At 41.4% G+C, this 25,825-nt stretch overlaps 1 protein-coding gene across 17 annotated transcripts in view; it reads right to left on the reverse strand.

Moving 5' to 3' along the window:
• Window positions 1–25,825, reverse strand: part of MEF2C (myocyte enhancer factor 2C) — a 382,771-nt gene that overhangs the window by 174,880 nt on the left and 182,066 nt on the right. Inside the window, exon 3 of one of the 17 annotated variants that reach the window (XM_063963977.1) lies at window positions 14,849–14,930. The exons of the other annotated variants lie outside the window; for them this stretch is intronic. The gene's annotated coding sequence lies outside the window, so the exon portion shown is untranslated. The remainder of the gene's footprint in view (window positions 1–14,848; window positions 14,931–25,825) is intronic. 17 annotated transcript variants of the gene reach the window in all.

Here is a 25,825-nt window from a genome sequence, read left to right on the forward strand (position 1 = left end):
ATAATCTGTACATGCCCACCTTGTCTGTGTCCCTGCCAATGTGCCCAGACATGCCCACTTTTCGGTGAAATGCCACCACTTTCAAATCCACAACATAGGACTGTCCCACCAAAAATCGGGATAGTTGTGAGGTATAAAATTGACCATCTACATGCAGCCGACATGGCTGGAATAGATAGATGTCCAGTGTCTGTTACTTATGAGTACACATTGCTTAGGCATCTAAAGCCTAAACAGTGTTTTATCTCTTGGGAATAACGCAGCATCTGTTCTATTTTAAAGTAACACACTTGTAAAGCTGGGACTGTGTTGTGCAACATGGATTCGGACAAAACAATCCAGTGATTGCATCACAGCAGTTGGAAACATCGCTTCCTAGAGTATCAACAACATGACGACGAGTAGAGCTTTATTTTCTCTGGTCAACATCCACCTAAATGACATTGTTTTTGCACAGCTAAAGATAAACTATGTTGCCTTTTATCTGGTGTTCTTGTTATTATAATGTTCCGCATAATTGGCACTTTACACTACTGTCTCTTTAAGACTTGTTGAGGCAAGCTTTAGTTGTGAGATGTTTGCCAGAAAGGGATGGACAACTACAAACAATGGAAGCCCCATCTGACATGCCAACCCACCTACCTATTCTTCTTACCTATAATCACTCTTCAAATACATGGTTTGCTCTAATACTGTAGTGGCATATGTCTCAATGCCGGTATTTTGAGACAGACATTTTTTTTTTTTCGTTTTGGGTCCAGAACAACTGAAGGGACACTCTGGAGAATGGTAAATAAGTATATAATCAAGTAAGACTAAATGACAGGTGGTCTTTTATACTGACAAAATTATATCTATCACTGATAATGATAGGTCTATAATATAGGCTGCCAAACGCAGCTTGCTATCAGACAGTCAGAATCCCCTGCATTTCAGTTTTCCCCTGTAAGTCCTGTTTTGTGCTTTAAACCAAGTCTCTATCACTGCCACCTACAGCATCCAGAGATAACATCCAGCACATTTAAAAATCTTGGATACTTTTATAAAAACAAAACAATCAAACAAGCTATCTGTTCAAGCCATGGGTTTCCAAAGCGATTTATATAAACTTTAAGAAACTTTGCATATTACTCATCTGAACATGTGGATTTCTTAAGAACATCCAAGTCATAAAATATGTTTATTCAAAACACTACACAAATATATTGGTAAAATGTGCTCGTTTTGGTCTCTTTGCAAATATTTAATACCGTTAAATCTTTGCAAGAAATGATATTTATTAGTCGGTGAGGAAATACCTTCACCTTTTGCAAGTAATACATTTTATATAATTGTCATTACTTGGTTTGGCCGGCACTACTTAGTAGTACAAATATTATTTCTGGGACTGAGGATGGAATTTGAGTTGATCTTTTACTTGTTTTTATGTTTTTGTTTTTTTAGTGCAGTATTTTAGTTCTAGACAAGTGTTAAATGTTCACTTTGACCTGATTATTAAAATATCAATGGCTTGATCAATTTAGAACCTATTACTTACTATTTTTAAATCCAATAGTTAAACTTGTATGAATTATTTCATTTAATTATTTTTACGGGTTTTTTAATGAGATATTTATGTTTCAAAGAAGCTCAGAAAAGATGAACATTTGAGCGCTGACACTGATAAGACTGGGAAATATTAATTTTGTGGACAGTTGCTTTCCCGTCACAAGGAGATGATGTCATCTCCAAACGCTGGCACTGCAGCCATGTGCACTGTGAACAGCCGATCCGGGTCTGTCTCAGGTCTGACCTGTTTTAGAACGGTGTTCCAAATCCTGGGTCAGGGCTTTAGTGGAAAAGGGGTACTAATGTGCACTTCTCTCCTATACACAGTGACTGTACACATTTTCAGAGCTGACCCAATAGTTAGTCTAAGATCCCCATATCATTGGCGTATCTATTAAGGGTGCAGGGTGCATACCTGCCCCTGGGTCTACACCGAACACCCTCACCCAAATAATTATACTTACCTGTCTGGAGTCTTGCGTCGACCAGTGCTGCAGACAAATACCAGCGGGAAAATGGTGCAGCGCTCACCTTAAAATAGATCTGAGGTGCGCAGTAGGGAAATCTCCGGGAACATAGCGTGGGCCATAAACCCAACAGTCTAATGCATACGATGGAGATATGAGCAGGATTCTACACTGCATATGTGCAGGTCTCTTTCTGCGACTACGGTCGCAGTGCCGCTATGCAACAGCATGATTGACATGTTGCTGCCGTTTGGTGGCCAGGAATGGTACTGCGCATTGTACACTTTGTGGCACATAACAAAAGATTATAATAATAATAATAATAATAATAATAATATGTAACATCATACTGGAAAAGTACTAGCGCACAGATTTCATGGTAACTTAAAAATCCCCATAATGATAGTCTAGTATCACAAAAGTAATAACAGCAGACAAATGAGTGCAATACAAACTGACAATTAGCTCTGATCAAGTCAGATGACTGATAATCTGCATTTCCAAATATTATAATTTTAGGTCCAGATTATTAGTACTGTGGTGTGATGCCTACGACGGGGAATGTTAGTCTACCATCGGGCTCCCCAAGGCAAAACCTTTACTGGTAGCAAGCACATGCAGTTGCAATGCTAAGCATCAATTATCCCCAGTGTGATTGTCTATCCCTCTGTAATCGTATCTATAACATCAAGTTAAACGGGAAAGAAGAGCACTGTACGCATCACAAGAGATGACTGCAGAGCTTCTGTCTGAGTAAGCAACCAGCATGAGGCTGATGATGATTACAGACTTGCTCTGGAAACTGACAGTGAAGACTAAAGTCTTCAATAACAACCCCCAACATTTCAACGTACAGGGATGACTTAACCTAGGCTTCAAGAATAGACAATAATTCCATCACTGATGAAACAGGGCAATGTGCCCCTGTAGTTGCTCAGTGCACCTAATATTGCAGAACACTCAGAACACTGTTTGACAGATATTGGGGGGAGGTATTCCTTTTCTCAGTATCTGCCACAGATCATTTTGAAGTGCCAGCGCTTTTCATTTGGTGCTGAAAGATGTGTGTGTTTATATATGTGTGTGTGTGTGTGTGTGTGTGTGTGTGTGTGTGTGTGTATATATATATATATATATGTACAGTGTGTGTGTGTGGTGAATAATCCTGGGCATCTTCTAATATCAGTAATGATTTGCAGTAAGTGATAACAGCAAAACTCACTATCCAGACAGCCTATTATTTACAGGAGTTTTTACATATTAGAACCACTTCTGAATCATATTGAAATACAAGCAGCAATTTCTATGGTTATTTCTCTGCATTTCCTCAGTATCCTTTAAATATTTCAGACCCAATGGATATTTAAATGTGTTGTCTAATTTGATCAGTGTATTGAGACAGCTATCTAAACATAACACAAATAAAGATGTAGGATAGTGCTGTCAAGTAAGACTCGCTAAGCCAATTTGTCACTTGTTCTTCTTTTTTTCCCCCCTCTAACTAATTTTGCATCCTAATCAACCTAATTAAAGCTGTGTTCAATCAAAACCTCTGATGACAATTTGCACAGCTCTATACCACAGTGGTATCTTTAAAACAAGAATTAAATTTGATCTTCTGACAGCAATTATGAAATGATCCCATCCGACCCCAATTACAGCAAATAGAATACGGCCCTGTTCTTTGCACATCTTCTTCGTTACTTGTGAATATTCTTCCACAGTGGTGAATTTCTACATAAAGCCAATTAAACAAAAGTTTCAAAACCTGAAGTGTGACTTCATGTAGAAAACATTTACATGCATACAACTCAAGTCAAAATGAATAACAATTATGGGAGGACGGTGCTCCTAAGGGGATATTCAATTCTCCCTAATGTGACGATACAATGTTTTTACTGCACACCTAATAGCAGAATACAGCACCCCAAAATCTATAATTACCTGTGCACTACTATGGGGTATGAGGGGATATTGGACCCTATTCAGGTTGGATTACAGATTCGGATAAAACGCAGATTCTGCAACCGCTTCTGTAGCATGCTGGGGGCCACCCAGCACATGGCGAGGCCGCCCGGTGTGCTAATTGAGAGCCAGTGATGCGATCGCATCAGGCTGAGATTAAGGATTAAGGATGACCCCCTTCAGATGTAGCTAGGCTGCGCATGCATGCGGTCTGCCACCATTTTTCAGGTTGCAGTGACGTCGCGTGGCCACCCCAAAAAATGCTCCAAATCTGCCCCCATTTTCGCGAACACACCTCTGCAATGCCACCCCCCACGCCAGATGCTGTCAGCTGTCACTCATAGGATGATCACATCGTTTAGGGATGCGATAACATTATGAATGCGAACGCATGCGCGATACGGCTGCAGCGCATGAGCAGATACAGAAAATCACATGATTGCAATTTTCTGTATACTGCGTACCGAGCTGAATGAGGGCCATTGGCAATACTACTATTGTAAAATGACATTCCCTGATTGTTCTGTAGACACTTCACATCCATTGCTTGGAATTAATTCTCATCTAGAACTTTTACAACTACTCAAAACTATCAATTAATATATAGCATTAATATGACGCAAGACCTATAAATGGCATTATTATCCGAAAATTTGAAATATAGTAAAATATGAATATAAGACACACTCATGTTTACAATATAATTTTTTGTACATATTGTGTAATATAATGTATAATATTATATGATCATTTGATATGGAATATTAGAATATTTACAGTGATCATATTTTTATTTTGCTATTTTATTTTTATATTTCAGTATATAGTCTTTTGTTATACTAATGCTTTCATTTTACTGTTTTTACAAATAGTGATTTCAAGCATAATTTATGCATCAGAAGCTGTATTTATCACCACTGCATTTCTTTAAAGTAACATCTGTATGGGAAGTAGAATCTTGTGTCTCAGAGCAACATTAAAGGTGATCTTTTTAACCTTGGTTTATGCTCTAATTTATTAACATATGTTGAGTGTTGAGCGGTGGCACAGTGTTCACGTGCTTCCACATCATTAATGCAGGTAGCCTAAGGATTTAAAGATTATTGTACACTGCATTAGAGAAATTGTTGAATTAAGAATCGTCTCTGGAGGATAAAGCGGAGCAGCTTCTTCAGTTAGTGTTAGGCATATGGCTGCTTCCATTCGTACATACATGGGGGAATATATGTAGTATGCCGAAAGTCACTGGTGCTGAAACAATGCGTGGATCCTTCAGTAACAGACCACGGGATAGACTTACTAACCTGCTGATCATCCATGGCTTTGGCCAATGGATTTAAAATGGCAACAGAAATAAATGCTATGGTTTAGCATTTATTTTTGTTGCTGCTTTAAATCCATCGGGTAATGCTGATAATCATCAGCGGGTTAGTAAATCTGGACCCAGCTCTTTTAATTACTGTCTTTGCTGAAGTTTTGGGGCTCACTGAGGAGGCACAAAAGTCCAGTTGCACAAGATCTTCAATCTCTATAAATGTATAACTATCAGGGCCATTGGGAGATCAGTACAAAGAATGTTACAAATTAGGCATATAAAAATCTATTAAAACAATACATAATTAATTTGGCAATCCTTCAAAAATTGCATAAAATATTCACTAATGCCTACCAGTTAGATGGTATGCTTGTGGGAGGAGGATGTTAACTTCTGCTGTAGTGCATTACCCTGTGCGAGATCCGTTCAGCGTACCGGCTGTTGGGATGCCGGCAGTTGGAATCCCGACACTGGACAGAAGACCGGCCTGGGATCCTGACATCGCTCACAATGTCGGCACCGGAATTCTGTCTGTCAGCAAGTATACTGGGGGGTTAGGGTTAGGTGCGGGGAAGGTGAGGGTTAGGTTTAGGCACTAGAGGGATGATTAGGGGGGGTTAGGGATAGGCAGCTGGGGGAGGGTTAGGCTACAGGTATGGAGGGTTAGGAGGGTAGAGGGTTAGCATACCTACCTAAAGGGTGTCAGGATTCTGACCATCGGAATGCTGCTGTCGGTCTTCTGACCGCCAGCATCTCAAGTGCCGGGATCCCAATCCCATCTCTTTCATTTGTAGTTTTTTTTATCCTGATAACTAAATGAATGTCTATCTCTGTATCCTAGTAAAATGATGCATCTGTGGCTTTCATTTTGAGAACCACCCTGAAAATCACAGCGAGTATACTTGGGGGTACTAAGACCCCAGGTTTAGAACCACTGATATAGAACATATATGTGCAATATTAAAATATATTAAATGATTAATATTTATAATATATGTGCAATTATTAATTATTAATAATTAAAATATATGTGCAAATTAAAATCTGGTGATATTGTGTAGTGTAGAGTTAAATCGACCCCTTGGTATATATCAGTGACATGCATGGGGCCAAACATTCACAGGAATGAAAAAATATATATTTTTCATAAACTTCTTTTTACTCCAGTCCAATTCAGAGAGTAGTAGGGATGTTGATATTTTGACCTCTGACCTTACTAGGTGCTGAAATCGGTAAATCGTATGCTTATATTCTACTAACAAAACTGTTATATAGTTCCATGAATAGCAAGAAGCACTTTTTTTTTCAATATTGAATGAGGTCTAGGTTAGGATTTAATGAAAGGAGAAAGTTTGGGTGTCTGCCTAGATTTTTGTTTATTGGAGTACTGAAGTCATTAGGTAGCTTGGACTCTTATATAACAGTAAGGAATAGTGTTCTAAATAAACCTTCATCATCATTATTATTGCTTATTTACAAAGCACCACATACCTCAGCACCGCTGGACAGTAAGAATGACAAAGACAGATTAAACATGAAACATAAAAAGTACACACAACATACCTCCCAACGTATGTCCCCTCTGATGCGGGACTCCCGAAAAGGCGGCGTTGCCTATGGAAAAGGGGCATGGCTTCACAAGACTACCGCTATCGCAAGCCATGCCCCCATTTTCCATCACTGTGGGGGCATGCCCAGCGCTCTATGAGCTGATGGCATGCCCCCAGTACTTCTGTCCCTGTGAATGGACGCTGTGCATCATCACTGCTGCAGGTAGTGACTGAAGACTCCCAACTGTCCCCCCACCCCACCGCGGCCCACAGGAAGGACAGCAGGACAGTCCCAAAAAAAGGGACTGTCCCGCGAAAATCAGGATAGTTGGGAGGTATGCATACAAGGTAGATAAAGGATGCGCAGCCACAAGCAGGGTGCACAGAGAGTTACTTATCAGAGCTTACAGTCTACAGTAGTGTTTCCCCAAATGCACGTTTTCCATATCTCCTTGCTGCAGCACAGGTGTATTCATTACTAACTGATGCATTTTAAATGATGCCCAAGTGGTACTATTTATTTCATTTGTGAATCTGTAAGGAGACAAGAGGAAACATGTACTTTTAGGTACCTGGGACATTAGGAAAGCTGGAAAAACCTGGTTTAGAGGGAAGTGCAGAGTCCAGTCAATAATAGCAAAAGTACCAAGAGATGATGAAGCTGATTAGTGTTTAGAGGGAGTTGTCTCAGGTAGGATAGGAAATAATAATGAGGTGGGTTTAGGGGGAGTAGTTTAAAGCTTGGTGTTTGGCAGAGGTGCCATTCCTGATCACCCACCACCCACTGGAAGCTGCATACTGTTTGCCCGGACCATATTGGACCTCTAATCACGTTTGCAGAATATCTATTGGTGAACAGCCTGCTTCTTGGTGATACTTCACATCTATTCCACACTAAGGACATCGCATTCTGGTGAGGACCCAGGACCCCAACATTCACCTAAGGGATTCCTTCAAGGGACTATGCCTCCAGCGGCAGTTTAGCGGTAACGTTGCAAGGACTGTGCAATCAGCCCTTATAATAAGTTCTGTTCACCTATCTGCAGTCCATATAGTTACAGGAATGGACACCATAAATTGAGCAGCCTGTGGCGGTGATTCTGTGTATTTTAAATTGCTGTTTTACTGTTTTATTTTAAAATTTTTAATTTATTAAATTCTAATGAACCTTTCATTCCATCCATCTGTTTACGTTTTATATTTTACTTTCTTTACCTAAGCGCTGCTTATCTGTATATTGTCTTTTTTGTGTTTGGCAGAGAGTCTGAACAGGACAGGGCGAGCAGCTTATAATGAAGTTAGTAGGTAATGGGGATCCAATATGGGGTATTACAGAGTAATGCTAAGGATGAGGAGCTGCATTAGGGAAAGATGAGTATTGTCTGCATTCATTGCGTTTTGCCGAGGGGAATGAAATATAAGGGGAAGGCCATATAGGAGGATGTTTCAGTAATTGAAGCAGGAAATAATGAAGGACTGGACAAGGGTTTTGTAATACCCTGAGTGAGAAAGGGGCAAATTCTTGCATTGTTTCAAAGGAAATGGTGACAAGACTGCTTAAGGGGCCGGAAGTGTGTTGTGAAGCCGATGACCAAGTCAACAATGACACCAAGGCTATAGGCATGGTGAAATGAGAGACCCTGATGTTGTCAACTGTGAGAGATGACAGGGGGAAGTGGCACTAGTGAAGGGAGAGATGATGAGCTCTGATTGGGACATACTGATTTTGAGGTAGCACTGGCCATCCAGGTTGAGATGGCAGAGAGTCAGTTGGACATACAGGATAAGAGAGGGGAGACATTATCAGCGATTAAGCATCATTTGCATAGAGGTGATAGTGGGGGCTGAAGGAGCACATCTCTTCGCCGAGAGAAGAGGTGTAAAGAAAGAAGGGCAGATGACCAAGGACAGAGCCTTGAGTGACCCCAACAGAGTAAGTGTATAAGTGGTAAGTAGAGACACATACTGATGAGAGGTAGGAGGTGAACCAGGATGCCATGAAGGACAATCAAGTGACAGATGTAGAGGAGAAGAGGATGGTCATCTGTGTGGAAAAGTGCAGAGAAGTCACGGAGCATGAACAGGACCTTTCCATATATCCTACATCATTGACCAATTTGGTAAGTATAATGTGATCAATAATCTGACATTCTTTTACTGTACATAAACCAGGTAATGGGTAAATATATACATATCTATATAATAATTTCATAAAGTCTGTCCTGTCTCCTCAAAGCGTGCGCAAAACAAAGCCAGGGAGGGCGCCCCAACATCTCCCACTGAAGTGCTAGGGAGATGAGACAGACCTAGGAGAGGAGGGCTCCCCAGCTGGGAAATGGGATAAGTAGGGGAGCAAGACAGAGCGGGAAGCGGGGAGAGGGGGGTGTTGCCATATGGGGGTAGGGGAAGGTCAGAGCTGAGCAGGGGGCAGGCAGGATGAGTAACTGTAGCATTGCAGGGGTGGAGCAGCAAAAAAAATTGGGAGGGGCCAGAAGGACAGGGCAGGGGTGGGGCAGAGGCACACCTGGAGAGGGGTGGGTCAGAGGCACATATGGATAACTTGTATGTGCCTCTTGATGTGGAAGCTGTTATCACACGCACAGCAAGGTTAATGAATGCAATGGAAGCGAGCAAGGGGAGGAGGAGAATTGGGGAGTGGGGTATAAGAGGATCAGCAGTCTGAGATAATAGGTGGTCACTGGTCACTATGAAAGGGTAACCCATGGAATGCAACTCCCGTAATCCCATCTATGCCATTTCTGTCCAGAATCTCTGACAAGGGGCCCGCAGTGTTGCTTATTCTGGCAGCAAACTGCTTCTTACTCACAAACAAACATCTGACTGTAAATAAAAAGCAATTTGCAGGTAGAATCATCTAAGTGGTGTGGGCCCCCCTCTGACTCCGGGTCTGATACATTAGTACTGGCTGTACCAAAGCCCTGATGATGGCTTTGTGTGCAGCCAATCATAAAGTAGCAAAAACATTTTTCACCACTATAGTGGCAGTGCAGCTTTACCATATAGAATAAAGTGTTCTGAAGTACCCCACAGCTCCATCTATAAATCTTGTTACAGGTTTCTGGAAAAATACGTAATGTTCTCTCAATAAAGGGAAGATACATTACATGGAGGATTATTTAGAAACATTGCTCCGAGATGAAAATGTACATTTATGCAACTAATCAGACATTGCTTTCATGGTCCAACCTGCATTACATAGATTAATGGCAATCACTGATAGGGTGCAGTGGTTTTAGTGAAACTACACATATATACACCTCATTGTATGGTATCTAGTTAAATACAAGCCTTGTTCTCATTAATTCCATTGTAAAGTACTAAAGTACATAAACACAAATACTATAACAAAATGTTCTATAAAAAAAACTTATTTTTTTATATAAAAATAACTGGATAAACTAAGAAGGCAAAAGTATACATTATGTACATTTGTCTTATTTTATTTATTAATAGGGAAAAAAGTGTAAGGAATATTTCTGAATTCTATATAAATGTCCCTTTTTTGCATCTTGCACAACATTCATTAGCTGTCGCGCTGGCTGTGCTGCACTCTCAGGACATAAAAGTTGTGATTCTTTTGTATCTATTATGCAGGCCAAGAGTTTTTTTGCTGTAAAACAGATGCTAACTGTAATGCATTCTTTGCAGTGTGCTGGTAATTTCACACAAGACTTGTTAATTTTAGAGCGGTCTTCTGCTAAAAAGGGCACGCTCTGTAACGGATTTAGTACAGAGAGCTCAAAATATCCTGTGGGGAAATAAAAAAATCTGTAGCAAGAAAAAAAAAAAAGTCAGGCGGCCCAGATCCTGCCATTACTCAGCAGTCCAGTGACACACGGAGGTTTGTAGTGGTTTGAGGACTGAAAGCTTAACATACTCCATCTATACAAGATTGCAGTTGAACCTCATCAAAGTAAAGGCTCATAATTTGTCAAAGAAAACAGCCAATTAACAAATGTTAGAAAAGGGCTTTGCACAGATAATATGTGATTAAATACTGAACGCAGCTGCCGAAAATGAAAACTGCACAGATGAAATTGAAAATCTCTCTTCGTTACATAATTGTGGCCAGAAAAAGCACTTTTTTATTTTAACTCTTTTTACTTGCAAAGAATTTAAAGCTTTCTATATTACCAGTTTTATAGCATGGAGCAATAGTGTTCTGTAACTCACACTTATGGTTTTGGCGCTATGTTTTAAAGAGACTATTTGATGATAATAATAGACTAATAAGGCCATGTAGCAATAACCTAATAATGTACAGTATACATAATATACAGTATGTTCACCATGCTCTCTTTCACGCCCCTGCAGGGGTTCACTACGGCTGGCCGGCGGTCGGGCTCCCGGCGACCAGCATCCCGGCGCCGGGAGCCCGACCGCCGGCTTACCGACAGCTTGGCGAGCGCAAATGAGCCCCTTGCGGGCTCGCTGCGCTCGCCACGCTACGGGCACGGTGGCGCGCTACGCGCGCCACACTATTTTATTCTCCCTCTATGGGGGTCGTGGACCCCCACGAGGGAAAATAATTGTCGGTATTCCGGCTGTCGGGCTCCCGGCGCCGGTATACTGAGCGCCGGGAGCCCGACCGCCGGCAAACAGAAGACCACCCCCCTGCAGCATGGTGTCAATTTAGGAGTGAGGTGTTTCTCTAACACAGCAGATATGCCATGACTGACAGCATGACAGACTTGCACTAGTGTGGTATGGTTGGTTGATTCCTACATACAGCATAACTCCCAAACGTCCCGATTTCAGCAGGACAGTAAGGCCTCTTGGTCCCACAGGCAGTCGGGAAGTTGGGGGACCTTCTGTCGTCAATGGTAGATCGCCATTGGCTGATCTGAATGATTATCATTCAGTGTATGGCTAGCTGTACTGAAGTGACTGCTCTGCTTTTTGGTCTGCATTGGATTCCATCAGGACAAAGGGCCTAGTTCAAGGTTGATTGCACAAGCAAAATCTTCCGTTAATGGGCAAAACCATGTGCAGTGCAGGTGGGGCAGATGTGACATGTGCAGAGAGAGTTAGATTTGAGTGGGTTATATTGTTTCTCTGCAGGGTAAATACTGGCTGCTTTATTTTTACACTGCAATTTAGATTTCAGTTTGAACACACCCCACCCAAATCTAACTCTCTCTGCACATGTGATACTTGCCCCACCACATGGTTTTGCCCATTAGAGGAAAATGTTGTTTTGCAATCAACCTTGAATTAGACACAATGTCCTAAAGATGTGGAAACTGGTGCAGCTGTCTAGAATGGGCTGGAGTGTTAAGTTGGTGGAACTTAGTGCATATCAGTTCTCTAACTGGTTCTACAAACCAGGTAGAAAGCTCGAAGTGTCTCAACTTTTACACTGATTAAGAAAAAAAGAAAAGCATATTTCGAGAGAGTCGAATAGGTTTGAGCTTAAGCTGGTTCAGCCAAGTTAGGTCCTGCATCACTGAATCGCATACGGTAAGTCAGTGTGCATAAGATTAAGCAGGTTAGCACATGTCCAAAGTGGTTCGAGCTTGTTCGTGATAAAATGGAAAGATTTTGTCAGCTTTCATGGTGAGTCTCAAACTTGGACAGCAAACAGTACCACACAGTAACTAAAATGGTGAACCTTGAATGCGATAGGTGAATGCCAAGTGGAAACTTCAAAGCACAAATTTGAATCAGGGTCTTTTGAAAACTGAAATTCAATCAATTTTTGAAGCAGTTCAAAATTTTTCAGCATCTTTATTGGAGAAGTAATACTTTACTATTTGCCAGAGCTGAAGAGGAATTTTAGGGCATTTAACATTCAGCTCTGAAAATGTTTATTATTAGGGGTAGCGTTTCTTTAAATAAATCCCATAAATGAAAAAAAAAAAAAAAAAAGTCTTTCACATTTACTACATGCAAGTGGTTAACAGTAAACCCTATCAAGGAATGGCTGTTATTTTCTTCTAACACTACTATCTAATACAGACCTTCATTGTGCATGAAGTGGCCTTGGGGGATGCACTCTGTTGTTAAGCCATCTTTCTAAACAACACAGAGAGTCCTTATCTTTGCAGAATTAACACACTGTGGTTCTATTTGTCCCTGTGGCGAGCATTGAAGCCTAAGCACATGCACAACATAATGGAAAAAGCTGAACAAAATATCCTCTGTGTGTCTATTGGAGGGAGGTAGCTGAGGAATTTTGGCATATTCCACATGCTGTTACTGTCCTGTGGCATCTGTGTTTTTGATATTGGGACTCAATGAATGGCATTGAGAATGCAATTTGCCAGGAACTTTCTCTGTGGATGAGCGCTGAATGCTGCATACATTTGGAATGGGAGATCTAACCAGAATACAGACAGTGAATTCTCCATAATATGGACAGCAGCATGGCATGTGGCTATTTTATTAACCTCTTACCGCCCACAACTTTTATTTCCATGGTACGTGCGTCATATAAGTTAACTAAACATGTGAGTCCACACATGCTATATACCAGAGGTTCCCAAACGCAGACCTCAAGGCACCCCAACAGTCCAGGATTTAGGTATAGCCATGGCTCAGCACAGATGGTTCAATCAAATTGACTTAGGTGCAAATTAAGTCACCTGTGGCCAAGCATGGATACATTTAAAACCTGGACCGTTGGGGTGCCTTGAGGACCACGTTTGGGAACCTCTGCTATATACCATTCATTACATGGTACAGTTTTTTTTCTCGCTTCATGCTTCAATGGAACTGTATTATAAAACATGCAGAAGCTGTTCATGAAGTCTAAGGGAGAAATAGAATCATGTTTATATTTGTATATTAACCCAGAATTGAAATCAAATACAACTCACAGAGATGTACAACAGCACTGCAATAGAAGAGGGGGTCAACAGTACCCCCTAAGCACATGACATCATGTCATGACATCACAAAGATGGGGCAGGGCCACCAACACTGCCCAGAGCATCCTGAAGACTGTACAGACTGCAGGGTGCATTCCTGGAGCATTCAAAGGATGCTCCTGGAGGTACTGCAGAAGTGATCCTGGGTGCGGGGTGCTGTTCCAGGTAGTCTGCTAAACCCTACTATTTGCGGGGCAACTGCATGCTCAACATGGTGGCGGAGGGACACAACCTTTGCTTGATCCAGGAAGTGGTTCCCTCCTCAGCCATCTTCCCAGTTATATTCAGAAAGATGGCATGTAGAGAGTAGAAAATTTGGCACAGTGCCATCTTCCCGAGGTTGTCACTTCCTGAGGGTATCACAGATGGCTCTATGGACATGATTCCTGCATCAAGGTAAGTATACTCAGGAGAGGAGGGGAGGAAGGGTGGCAGACCTGGTCCCCCGCCAGGCCCCTCCAGCAACCCTGGGCCCTGCTAATTTGTATCACCCCAACCTCTCTGCGCCAGTGCCTGCACCCATTATAGATACGCCACTGTTAGTTTGATAAATCTCCCTGTAAGAGTGTTTTCAAACTGATGTTTAAAAAAGCTCACAGAGAAGAGCTACAGGTCCTTAGCAGACATGGCTGTACTGTTGAGAAATTGTTTCTTCTGATCAACCATGAGTTCATTTTTGCTAAACAAGGATTCTATTCTTTCATGAACATGTCTTTGAAATGCTTTTAAATACAGATAGCAATTTTATAGCCTTGACTTGTCTTTCATTATATAAACATGAGATTGCTATACACGAAACACTGATCAACCAATTTGTTGTGGTATTTAGTATTGTATTTTCATTCATTCACAGATTCCAAGAAATCATACACACAAGTAGGTCAGCTATCTATGGTAGTTGATGGAAATATTTTTAAACTCCAGTGATCACTGCCAGAGACTCTGCAAACAGTTTACTGCAACACGAGTCACATGTTTTGTAAAAAAAAAAAAAGTAAAGGAAACTTTTGTTTGTAATCTTGCCATGGCGTTTCTGCATATGGTAAGGAATGCTTTATCTGTATTATCAGTGTTATTATACAGACTGCAAGCTTGCGAGCAGGTTCTTCTTACCTCTTTCCCGCTGTGTTATTACAGAGTCCCATTCCTCTATTGTTCTGCTTCCAATTGTAAAGCACAATGGAATATGCTGTTGCTATATAAATAAATGTTAAAAAACAAAAATAAAAACAGTGAAAACTGAAAAAAAAAGGTTTTCGGACTTGAAACCTGACACTCATATTTCATACCACCCACTCCAATCATTCAAATTCACTTCCAGCCACTAAGCATGCAATAAAACTGCTGTAGTGTAAAGGGGTTTTCATACACAATACAATTAACAAGGTTGCGCACGGAGATAAGTGGTTTATGGGACAGAGACAAACACAATGGCTCTGTATGCAAACTAATGTCTACTGAGTTAGTAACACCTTTATAGACCTTAGGGAAAAGTCTTCTGCATGAATACTGTTTCACACTCATTGTTTAATGGTTAGACTAATATAAAGAAAAACTAAAATGGAACTTTCAGAGATTCTAATCCCGGTGCTAAAAATCCATGAAATGTCATCCGCATTATATTCTTGTCATTAAAACATTAAATATTGGCTTGTCTAGTTTACTGTGTTTAAAAAAAAAAAAAGAATTTGGTATTATCCCTTTCACGTCTCCAAGTAAAAACCCAATGCTAAAATTCGAAGGTGGATTATGTATCAAGCCCGGGGCGGAACTGCAGGAGATAACAGAGTCAGCTGTTGCTCCAGTCGGAAACGGGGCATCTCTACTCCACTGTCCCAGGCAGCTTTTAGCCCAGAGCACTGGCATCAATGTCAGGCTGTGCTGTCCACAAAGCATCATTCATCTGATGTCTGTGACGGCCATGGCTCTTATTAACTGCAGCCATTGCTATCTGCACAAACAGTTCTCACCTGTTCCACTCCCCTTGAAAGTAGGTATGACTGCTTGCTGTCAGCCAGGGTAGCTCTGCCTCCTCTGGCTATTTGTCCCTCCCAGCCAGATAGAAGCTCCGCCTTCCAGATGAGGAGGGAACTGCTGCTTGCGGTCAGTGATAATGGGGGGCTCACAAAGGGGGTCTCTGTGGTCATGGGTCCCGGGCCCTCCTCCTTCAAGGGGCCATCCATGTTCAGTAGAAGGGACTGGAGAAGGTGGCAGTGTCCCAGCAGTGGGCGGGGCTACCCAGCCCTGATTCCTGCGGTGTATCATGGGACATAGGAGTGATGGAGCTGCCGCCGTACTCATTAAGTGACAACTGTCAGTATGTAAGGTATGGCGATACTGTTGTGTGGGCTGTTCTTTCTTAGGGGGGCTATGTAATAAGCCTTGGAGAGATATAAAGTGGACAGAGGTAAAGAGCCTGTAACATTACAGGAGCTGATTGGTTGGTACTTTATATCAGTCCACTTTATATCTCTTCAAGGCTTAGTACATAGACCCCTTAGCCACAAATAAAATCATTATAATTAATAAAGGTGAATCTTTTCCTTTCCAATACATCTCTGTGTCTTTATTTTACATAAGTTTTAATTATTGTTAGCCGCTGCATAGATATGTAGGCTGACATCAGGTGATAGTGTATTTATATTTTACAATAAATCTAGTATATATGATTTTAAGATGGGTATACCAATAAAATGCTTCTAATATCACTTTTAGTACTATTTAGTCAAGTCCTGGCAGATGATAAAAATGATCTTTTCAGTTGTCCATAATAAAAAAAAGTCAGAAAATCACTTATTACACTCGTATATATTACACACATACGTTTTATACCAATGATTTTGTTACACTCGATTTGCCTAGAGCAGGCTTTTTCAACCAGTGTGCCGTGGCACACTAGTGTGCCGCAACCAGTTGCAAGGTGTGCCGCGGAGCCAGAGCAGCTTCCTGCATCTTCAGAGTGAACTGTTGGCCCTGGCTCTTCTTAGAGGATCAGTCATGCTCCGGCCGTGACCTATGCCTTGATGATGCGGCAGTGTGATATCATAGGTCACGGCTGCTGCGTCTCACCACCCAGCCAGCCCACCCGCCTGTATACACATCTTCCAGCTCCTGCCCGCATCCACAGCTTTCCTTGCCCACCCACATCCATACCTGCCCCCCGCCCGCTGCTCAGTATTCGCAGCACTCCACTATGAACAACCCCTGCCACTGAGGGACAGGGAGGAGGACAGCTAACCAGTAGGGGCTAATATTTGTTATATTATTTCTCCTGTGGGGAGCAATTGGATTTATGGATTTATGGGGGGAACAATGTGAATAATTTATGTGGGGAGCAATAGGATTTATGTGGGAAGAAATGTGATTGATTTATGTGTGAGCGTCATGATTTATGTGGGGAACAATGTGATTGATTTATGTGGGGAGCAATGGGATTTATGTAGGGAGCAACATGATTTATGTGGGGAGCAACATGATTTATGTGGGGAGCAACATGATTTATGTGGGGAGCAATGTGATTGTTTTCCTGTGTAGGCCAATGTATGTGTGGATTCTTGTTTTTACTGTGAGGGCCAATGTGTGTTTTTTGTTTTTTTCTGTGGGGAACTGATGGTGTGCCTTGGCAATTTCAAAATATTGTTTGGTGTGCCGCGAGTAAAAAAAAGGTTGAAAATCACTGGCCTAGAGCAATGTGTCATCTATAGTAAATTCAATCTCCCAATATTTACTTCTTAGAGCATCAAATAAATGTGCACTTTCCACTGCTAGTCTGTAGCTAGGAAATCCAAGTATTTCTGTCTAACTCACTGAATGGACTTTTATAATGATATACGTATGCATTGTTATTTTCAGAATATACAGTATCCACAGGTGTATAGTATGACAATTAAATCGTGTCAGGCTCTTCTACAGCATGAGTCACACCGCCTATTATATATCTGGCTTTATAAGTAAATTCCCATAATCCTTCACAGCAAACTATATGACATAGGATGTCTGGGTATAGACATCTAATCACTGCCAAACTATGCAGACAATTGTCGTCTTTCTTAAACAAGAATTTATATTTTCTCATTTTGGCCAAATTAAGATGAGTTTCTACTTTTACAGCAATTTGGACACTTAGGCCAGGCTGTAATGAAGTCCAAGTTCAGCGGCCGTGCAGAATGCCGGACGAACGCAGACTTTTTTTAAAGAGGCAATCATGTACAAGGCTAAAACATGCCTTGTACATGATTGCCACTTTTAAAAAAACATCCGAGTTCAGCAGCTGGGCGGGATGCCGTCTGAACTGGAACTTCATTACATTACATCCTGCCCGTATATGAAATAATAGCACTTTTTTGTCATTTTTATTTCCCAAAAATAAAAACTAGCGCACAGAAAGATTTCAACAGATCAAAAATGAAACTGTCACGTATTGTATGTATTGTACCAAGATTTGTGTAAAGTTCATTCCACTTTATCATATATACTGTATATATATATCATTATTTCCATGAATTTTAAGTTTGAAACTATTTACTCGTAGAAGGGATAATGTATTCACTACTGTAATTTAGAAGGATATTAAAGGTCATCGCTGAGTTCGGTGACCATTTTATCTACAGTATGTGACTTGTAATATCCATTATTTCTTATGGTTATTTTTTTCCCTAATGACGCAGAGAGTGAAGACATCATAACTATTCAATTTTAAGTTAACATTCTGAATGTCCCATTTATAAAGATACTGTTTATGAGTTTATACATATTAGCGTCACTTGTGTGTTATAGCTTCACCATGTTATTTCATGTACCTTTTCAAATGCTTGCATGTAATATATAAGCATATTATAAATATAATAAACAAACATAACTGCAGATGTGTCTATTAATGGCATTAGCACTGGGTGAGGTGAATATTAGTTGTAACACATCACATATTAGTTGTAACATATCACACAATTTTAAATTTAGACAGCATAAATATTGATAGCGGTGCATAAACAAGCATACTGGGCCGGATGTACTGATGTCCGAGTTGGCCAGAGGTGCGGGTTTCTGGATGAACTCAGATGTTTTTTTAAAGTGGCAATCATGTACAAGGCACAGTTTTACCTTGTACATGATTCCCGCTTTAAAAAAAACGTCCGAGTTCAGCCGGAAACCCGCACTTCCAGCCAACTCCAAATGGAGTTCGAGTTTGCCAGAGGTGCAGGATACTGGCTTAAAGCGGACATTTTTTTAAAAGCGGCAGTCATTTACAAGGCAAAACCATGCCCTGTAAATGATCAGCGTTTTAAAAAAAATCTCTAAGTTCAGCCAGCAACCTGCACCTCCAGTCAACCCGGATGGCATTACATCTGGCCCCAAGTATCTGTGAATCTGGGCAAAAACATGTTGCACCGCAGGTGGGGCAGATGTAAAATGTGCAGAGAGAGTTAGATTTAGGAGGGGCGTGTCCAAACTGAAATCTAAATTGCAGTGTAAAAATAAAGCTGACCAGTATTTGTGGCCTACATGCAAAAGCAGCCAGTATTTACCCTACATACAAAAATAATAATTGTAGTTAACCCCTTGCAGTGCAACATGGTTTGTCCTGGTGCAAAGTTACTTGCTCTTTTTTGACCTTTTCCCACCTCAGAATCATGCCCGATAAGTCTTTATTTCTTTTATATGTAAATAGTTTGGGGTGAGGCCTAGCATTCCCTAAGAGGCAGCACCCCTCTACGAGCACTGCGTCCCCCGCACTATTTCTTAACTTTGCAGATGGGAAGGAGTGTCTGTGTTTGTGGAGGGGCGGATAACGTACTGTATCCTGCCCCATTCTGTCTAAGAGAGTGGCGCAAGACAGTGACATCATAACCCTGCACCACTCTCCCAGTATAACCTGGTGCAACTGCAGAACAGTCCTCATGATGAGGTGCATCTGGAAAAGCAGGCCCATGTATTTGCATCTCTTTACATTCACATTGTAGACATAAACTTTATGTAATGTAAATAAAAGGTACGTTTGGTCTTCTCTTGGCTTAGAGAAACTAGTGTGATTATTTTTTACTGTAAAATCTGATCTCCTCGCAGCACTGTGGTGGGTGGTGCTGTTCAGGAAATCACTACAAAAGGCACCATGTGAATGATATCAGGTATTTAATACTTCACAGCAAAATCTGTCTATTGTTTATGATGCTAAATATAGCGCATGTTTAAAACAATCCCACACCCTGAGCACAAAAAAAAACAAGAAAATTGATACTGGTAACGTACTAGGGAAGATGATAATCTTTGTGATGAAAGCTGTGTACTTTGTCTACATTTGGATGACATAATATGTGTAATATGTGGCAAAAATAACATGGATTTCATTTTATTATGGAATCTAATTGGTTGCCGAAAAAGGTGGTTTGGTGCAAAATGTGCATGGCACATGGCTGTTATGCAGTGTGAGATTTTATCAACCCCATTACATTGACTTTTAATTCACGCTCACGTGAATGGACACGCTTATGCATTCAGACACTCCTGCACCGATTATGATGAAAGCAACGCGTGGTGGTCCAGTGGGATCCTGGACATGTTTTAGGGGGGTATGAGGTCCCAGTCAGACCTCCTGTTGGTGTACACTGGGCAGAACTTTGACACAGGGAGCATCTTCTGGGCCTTCCACTGGATGGATATGGATGAAAACCTTAATGAACTGTAATAACTGACAGAAATAACCATAATTCAATGACCTGAAATAACTGACTGAAATAGACTTAGATCAATGAACTAAAATAACTGACAGAAATGGAGGTAGGAAGACAAAAAATACTGTGTATCCTTGGAATAACAACAATGATAACAAGGAAACCTTTACACCCATCTCACAATGTAACACTGATTATAAAACTAAACAGAAAGGAAAGATGGGGATTAGGGCTACTGGTGACACCCTCTTCACCCCCAAAAAGACACTGGGCAACCCCCTCATGGGTGTGTTGGAACTGCTGCTAAGCTGCTAATTATTTTTTAAATGTTGACAGTTACATCCAACTCATTGATAACTAAGGGGCAGACTTATTAAGCTCAGTGAAGTGATAAAGTGGAAGATGATAAAGGACCAGCCAATCAGATCTTAACTACTATGTCACAGGCTGTGTTTGAAAAATGACAGGAGCTGACTGGCTGGTACTTTATCACCTTCCAATTTATCACTTCACCGAGCTTAATAAATCTGCCCCTTAATAACTGGGAAATTTAAACCTGACTGGGTACTGCAGTCAGTTGTTAATATAGGGGCTAATTCATCAAGGAACCTTACTGATTTCCCTGTCCTGTGAATGTGGCGCAGATATGCAAATGCCTCTGCCTGATTGACAGACAGAGGCGTTCGCAGAGAGGAACGGGGGTGGCCGGCGTTGGGGAAATGGGGGTGTGTTGCCCCCATTTTCCAGGAGTAGCGAGGCCAAGGACTACGTCGCGAGGCGCAGTTACCTTGGCCTTTGAAGCCACACTGCGACGGCAAGGCTGACAAAGCTTAAGCTTACCCAGCCTGCCGTGGCAGATGAACATCGCGACCGACGGTCGTGATGTTCATCTGGGATGCGATCGCATAGCAAATGCAGGGAGGAGGTGGTATGCACTTCCTCCTGCATCTGTATTACTAAGGACTGCAATTGCAATTTGCATTTGCAATCCTTAATGAATTAGACCCATAGTGAACTATTTCGGACTTATAAGGCAAGAGAAAGGCTGCCATCATTTTTGGGGTTAAAATGTACTTGATTTTGCTTTAGCAATTGTACTCTGAAATAAACCATGTTATGGATGCAGATTAACAAAAGCCTTTTATTGTTACTTAGGGACAATTTTGTCTCAAACCATATATGGACAAGAAATCAAACCGTACTTGTAAATAATGTGAATCAGCTTTGAGTTTGGAAAACAATATAAAATATTTCTTATAACCCCACTCTCAAGCTTTTATTTATTGCATAAGTGGAGTCTAAATTACAAGTGCTGATTCTTTTCTTCCACTTTAAATGACATTCATATGTTTTGCCACAAACTTTCTTATGCCAGACATTCATTTGGTTATTAATAAATGAGCGCTAACCCTTTCCATGCCAAGCACACTGTCTGGAGTCATCTCATGCAATCTTTTTTTTTTTTAATTTTGACTGAACAACTATGTAAACTTTAGCAATGTTAAGTAGAATTTCACTCTCTTGGCAGCAGCTAAAAAGACTACTGGGCTCTGCTGCTATAGAAGCCAAAAATAGCCCTTGTACAGTCATTGACTTATTTAGAAAAGTTGTAGCCGGGCACTCTGTAATATCATGTCTGCCAGCCAGTATGGGTTTGGTCACATATGTATTACTGCCTACGTGTACGCTGTGCTTTGGCTGAAAGGACTGCATTACAGCAAAGGTGTCTTCCATAATTTTGGCTGTGGTTACTCTCTCATAACACTGAGGCTATTTACAGTCACAAATGCTTTAGTAGCATTACACCATTAAACGCGCTGGGAGAGAAGGAGAGCTGTTCCAGCAATGCAGTAATGGTACTGTACGTCATGATTCATTTTGAGGATGGGAGGTTTAGCCATCACACGCTACTCACTATTAAATCACTTTAGCGGTCTTAGAAATCTGTAGCTTTGGGTATCCAGATGTCTCCAAATTCCAGCACTGAATTTGAAAAGCATCCACAGTATGGTATCCGGTCTTTAGGTTGACAGCAATTAGGATGACCACTACTGGTCGGCATGCATTAGATCGACATGGTAAATAGGTCGACATGGCAAAGATCGACACATGAAAATGTCTACATAAGTTTTTCACATGTATTTGAAATTTTTCATACTTTACGATCCATGTTGGGAATAGTAACCTGTGCGGAGTGCGGCAGTAGCAGAGCAAGGCACCTTGCCCAAAGCATGGTGAGCGAAGCAAGCCATGCGAGGGGATACGGTGCACTAATTGGGGTTCACGGTCACTTTACGAAGAAAACAACACCAAAAAAATATATAAAAAGCTCATGTCAACATTTGTTTCATGTCGACCAAATGACAGTGTCGATCTATTCCATGTGTTGACCTAGTCACTGTTGACCAATAGTGGTCAACCTAATGACTGTCGACCTAGTTACTGTCGACCCTATGAGCCACACTCGTACAGCATGTGTATGTGCCCAGGACAAGCTTCTGACGATCAAATGACACGTTTATTAGGCTGATTTATAATAAAGGTGATTTCTTATCATTTCTTTATTTGCTTTTCTATTAAAGATACTGGTTAGACAGCTTAGCGTTTTATTTGGGTAAACGCTATGATGTGTCTACCTATATTATTTGGATTATGTTTCATTTACTTTCATCTGATTTATGCCATTTTTATTCCAACTGAAAGATCTATAATGTTTTGTTAATTTAAAACTGGGTTCTTCTAACTACTTCTGTAATGTGCTGAGGATGCAGCGTAGTGCAATAACCTCCAGGTTGTGTTAATTCTTTGGGGGTATTTTATGTATAACTGCCATGAGTATAACCATCAATACCATTACAGGATCTTAGGTGGTCACCTATGATGCCAATGATTAGAGGGTGCCTAGAACACTGAATGAGTAACATAAAGGAAAAGCAATCATAGCCACTCTCCCTGACCAAAGGGAGCAGGACAGGTCGTCGCCACGCCACATGCTCGCAGCAGGAGGGAGTCATCTCCTTGTGCGCCTTTAGTGCTTCCACCGGCCCTGCACATGAGAGGTATTTTATACGCCTGGTTGGTGAAAATGTAACTTTTTGCCAAAGTAATTAATACAGAAGAAACATACTGTACACTGAGAGGAAGGACATCAATTTTCCATAAAAGGTGCCAACCAGGGCTGTCCCGACATATATTCTGGCTACACTGGCACCATGATGCCAGGTGTAAGACAAATGCTCCCTGTGTGAAACCACCCGGCAATAGCCTAGCACCCAGCTTACAGGAGGTCTCACTCCACTCTGCGTCTGACCCAAGCCCACACAGTGGTGACACGCAGGCACACAGTCATCTCCTCGCCTCACCAGCAGAGCAGCAAAAGAGTCGCTGGGGGAGGGGGAGGAGGAGGTGGGAAGCGGTGTGCTGCTTACCAGCTGTGATAGGGGCTATCCGTTTCTGGTGGCAACTGTAGTTGTAAGGGCTGTACTTAGTTTATGTTTAAATCTTAAATAATCTTAAGTCATGCCATAGTTATTGTGCTTTGCATAACATTAGTGGAATATTGCTATGGACAGTCATTACCAATGAATATGGCAGAAATATTATTAGCAGGAAGGCAGAATACTTACTGTACTGTATGTGCAGCCATCCCGGAAAAACATTGTTCACGCTAGTGGCACTGTGAAACCATAGACATGAAAATGACAGCTCCCATCAATGACACAGCCCAGAGATCCAGTCGTAGAGTCAAAAGTCCACTTATACCTACTTAATGGGATGTAGTTATGTGACTGGCGGTCAGGAGACCGCCGGTCACAATACCGGCACCTACATCCCGCCCCCTGAACATCCCGACAGTTGGCATGCCGACTAACAGGGACTATTCCCACTCGTGGGTGTTCACGACATTCATAGAGTGGGAATAGAATCTGTGGCGAGCCTAGCTCGCTACCGAGCCCGCAAGGGGCTTTGTTGCGCTTGTCCTATCTGCCGGCATCCTACAACCGGGACGCTGACCACCGGGATCCTGACCGCCGGTGAAACAGCCCCAACCCCTTCTTAACTCATACTGTATGTCAATCTGCAGCAATGCTTCTCTTCAGAATTATGAGGTCTATTTACTAAGCTTTGGAGAGATAAAGTACCAGCAAATCAGCTCCTAGATGCCATGTTACAGGCTCTGTTTGAAAAATGACAGCTAGGAGCTGGTTGGCTAGTACTCTATCTCTCTCCACCAGAGCCGGATTAACGGCGGGGCGGTCGTCCCGGGTCCCCCACACACTGTCCTCACAACTGCAAAAAAAACATCGGAGTAGCAGTGCAGCATTTACCTGTCTCCTCTCCGTCCTCCTCGGCAGCTGAGATGTCCCATTACAGCTGCGGCCGCCGAGGAGCTTCACTCACTGCAGTGTGAAGTCTCGTGAGATTTGACATTATCTCGCAAGACTGCTGTGAGTGAAGCTCCTCAGCGGCCGAAGCATTAAAGCAACAGCTCAGCTGCCGACGAGGACGGAGTAAATGCTGTACTCCTACTCCAATGTTTTTTTGGCAGTTGTGAGGACAGTGTGTGGGGGCCCCACAAATTTGTTGCACAGGTGCCCCCACATACCTTAATCCGGCCCAGCTCTCCACTTAATCTCTCTCCAAGACTTAGTTAATAGACCCCTTTGTTTTGTAAGCAATAGTTCAGTTTTTGGGGACATTCAAGAAAAAAAAAAAGGAATCCCTTATTATTTAGCCATAATTTCACCTTTTCTACCTACACAGCACTAAGATGGGGTGACATACTGTGAATGCATTCAGTGCAAGCTCTTGGGAAATGGACTATGGAATACATACTGTAGTATTGTGGGTTTATAGAAGAACAATGACATTGTTGTTCTGAATATGAAAGGTAGAAAAATATATACTTTCCAGCTACATTGTTTTTAAAAATACCAACAAAATAACAAAGTCACTGAGGATACAAAAAGAAGAAACAACATATACTAAATTGTCAGCCACACACTAAAAAATATACAGATTAGATATATTTTTCAAACACCACTGGCAGGTTTCAGAGACATATAAATCTGGAGATGTTAGGTGACATGAAGAAAGGAGCAGGCAATACTTCCAGTAGCTCGTGTAGCCTGTCCCAAAAATACACCTTAACACACATTGCCACCAGCTATGTAAAAAGCCTTTATTACATTGGGAGAAATAGCAATATATTCCACTGTTTAAAAAATGGTGAAGTTACATGAAGAACAATAGACATATTATACCTATAGATGGTCTAATTGACAGAATTTCTTTAACTTGAGAAAGACATTAACTATTGTTCTAATGACAGATATACTGTAAAAGTGCCAATTTACTGGCTGTAGATTTCTCAGAGAGATTTTATTACAGTTTTCCATCACATCATGTTTGACAGAGATAG

This window comes from Pseudophryne corroboree, chromosome 1 (assembly GCF_028390025.1).
Source record: "Pseudophryne corroboree isolate aPseCor3 chromosome 1, aPseCor3.hap2, whole genome shotgun sequence".
NCBI lineage: Eukaryota > Metazoa > Chordata > Amphibia > Anura > Myobatrachidae > Pseudophryne > Pseudophryne corroboree.